We start from the raw sequence: 2,870 nt of genomic DNA, 5'->3' as shown, positions 1-2,870 counted from the left end.
TAAGGTCACTTGAAACTACACACAATATCACCTAATTGGCATTTTATGCGTGATAAAAACATTTTCAGCCAACAGATAAATGAGGAAATACCCTTAAGGACACCCCCCAACACATCGCTCACTAATCAGACTGATGCACATGCAAAGCTTTAACCAAATAGCAGTGGTGACAAGTGTGTGTGTGTGTGTGTGTGTGTGTGTGGGGGGGGGGGACACTAAACCTTTGGTTGACAGAAAGCTGTGAAGGCACATTAAAATCTCCTAAATCCTTCAAACTGGGGCACATAGCGTTGGCGTTTGTCACGTTAATGCTGCGTAATATTGCAGATTCTTTAGAAGTGGAAGTCAAGGGGAGGAAATTTCACGCAAAAAAATAAAAAAAATAAAAATGGGTTGTTGATAACAGTTGGTTATTACTGTAAGCAAACACTGTCTCACATAAAGTGTCAGAAGACATGGCACCAATACAACAGCCAGGGACTGGGTGAAGGAAGGGAGTCCTGTCACCCAAATACTTATGTGGTCACTGATAACACAGAAACCAAGAGGGGATCAATGAAAATGAAGGGAATACAGGCACAAATTTTCTTTTATAGATTTTGGGACCCAAAAATGAACAAAAATCACTCAAGCCATACTGATAAACTATCCTGTGATTTACATTGTGATCTTAACCATGTTTGGTATGTTGAGGAATGTTGTTTTTGTACTGTTTAATAAGCTATAATCTCACTTAAATTAACTGATGACTGGTACTGCAGGTGCGTAATTAGAACTTGCCATTTTTAACCCGTCATTACTCAAACTGAAAGGTAATTGTTTCACTGTTTATAATTTCACCTTTTACAGCTCCGAAAAGAAAACACAAAAAAAAACACTCACAGCTCTTGTATGAATAGCTCTGTCAATCATCTGGGCAATGGATTAAAGAAGTAAAAAAAAAAAAAAAAAAGGTTCACACCCATGTTTTGTGTTCTTTGTCGCATGACTGACTTTTTCATGCTTGGATTAATTAGACATTGAAAAGGCTCTCCTATCCAAATTCCTTTACTCTTTACTGAGATACAACAGCGCTGGCCTGCGTTCGTTTACCCAGCTGTATACGACTGGGAGCGGTAATCCAGACACACTATTCTGTGGAACACATTCTCCAAGTCTCCTCCCTAGATCCTACTTCACTGCTTTTGTTTTTTAGGGTCCATTTTTCCATTCCTTCTCTATGAAATCCCCCCCTCCACTTCTCTCTCTCTCCCTCCCTCCCTCTGCGCTCAGGTCCAACCGGTTACAGCTGGAGAACTCATCACAAGCATGGTGATCATCATCATCATCATCATCCTCTCCCTGAGCCCGCTGCTAGAGCAGCTCCCTGCCAACGCTGCTCTGATTGCCGGCGCTGGTGCTAGCTGCCTCTTTAACATTCAAACACTACTTGGTCCATTTTCACTCAACAAACACCCATTCACTGTACATATAAGCCATGTGTTCTGCGGAAAACATTTAGATGAACTGTATTCCAACTTGACGTTGACCATATATTTGGAAGACAAATGAGTCCAAATATCAGATAAAACATCAAGCACTTGTTGTTGTTCATCAGTACTTAGCTGTAAGGGATTGTTTTCTGGAAATCCTTTGTGCCTTCTGGAGGACGAGGGTTGTCTCCTAGCTTGATGTATAAGCACTGAAACCGCACAAACACCACCCCTGGGTGACCCCTTAACTCCTCCTTTCCCTCCAGTGATCACTTATTCAGGAGCAGTGACATCATCCTCTGGACTGCTCCCCCAGTTCCCCTCCCACCTCCACATAGATGGTGTGTGTGTGTGTGTGTGTGTGTGTGTGTGTGTGTGTGTGTGTGTGTGTACTGCTGTCAACATACACCCACCCCGTTGCCCTTCTTCCTCCTCAACTGAAGAAAAAAAAAAAAAAAAAAAAAACATCCCCTTTGGCAACACTTGGAGGGCACATCAGCTGTCAGTCACACTCCAGCTGGGCGGGGGGGGGGTGTCCGAGGAAGTCTCACTCACATGGACTGTCGATCTCTCTTTTAGGAGAGTGAGAGAGTGAACGGTGAAGGTTTGAGGACACTTCTCCGTTTGCATGCACACGTGCAAAGTTAGCCCCGCGCTGCCTGTGATGCCTCGGCTTTGTAACATTCACATGATATGGATACAGCAATATGTGAGACAAGCAGTTTGGTTGTACAAAAGGAAAAGTTGAACTAGTTTGACATTGAACAAGAAGAGGAGTCCTCCTAATCCTCCCAAACACAGATGTGTGCGAGCGCGATATTCCAATCTCTACCACCATGAGCCTAACAGAACTGTATCAATAAATATATTTTGGTCACTTAGTTTTTATTCATGATTAGCGGTTAGCAAACGTTGTGGATTTAGTGTGTCCACAATCATAAAGAATGAATTAAGACAGACAACACAAAAAATGAGTTGAAATGTAGATGTCTGTAGGCTAGTTTGCTAACATCTAAAAAATGACTCATACGGGTGGTGGTTGTGTATTGGATACAGTTAAAAATCACATAAAAAAAAAAAAAGTTAAAAAGATTATATATTATCAACAAAAACAAAAAAGAAACTAAATGCAACGCTAATAGATATCAAGGTGGAAATACATGGCATTGCCTATGACCTAACACATCTGGATAATTTAAAATAGGCGACCAAGAGGTCTGTAGTCAATTCTCAGGAGTCCATAGTCTTTTTGTCTCCCCCTTCCATTCCTCCATGTCTCTCCCATGCTTTTTCCATACCTCCTCTTGGAATGCTCACAAATCGGGCATTTAAGTCCTGATGATGTGTTAAGTCCTCAGGCTTGGAGTTTTAAATGTTAGTGTGTGTTCTGGCGTAAGT

At 41.8% G+C, this 2,870-nt stretch overlaps 1 protein-coding gene across 3 annotated transcripts in view; it reads right to left on the bottom strand.

The window, feature by feature from the left end:
* Positions 1 to 2,024: 2,024 nt before the first annotated feature.
* nck1b (NCK adaptor protein 1b) overlaps positions 2,025 to 2,870 on the bottom strand; it is a 27,555-nt gene continuing 26,709 nt past the window's right edge. For all 3 annotated transcript variants that reach the window (XM_028569517.1, XM_028569518.1, XM_028569519.1), the window contains one exon: positions 2,025 to 2,870. This exon is cut by the window's right edge and continues 294 nt beyond it. The gene's annotated coding sequence lies outside the window, so the exon portion shown is untranslated.

The sequence above is a fragment of the Perca flavescens genome, chromosome 22 (assembly GCF_004354835.1).
Source record: "Perca flavescens isolate YP-PL-M2 chromosome 22, PFLA_1.0, whole genome shotgun sequence".
Taxonomy (NCBI): Eukaryota; Metazoa; Chordata; class Actinopteri; order Perciformes; family Percidae; genus Perca; species Perca flavescens.
The sequence above is the reverse complement of the archived record's forward strand: the minus strand, read 5'-3'. Positions and strand labels throughout refer to the sequence as shown.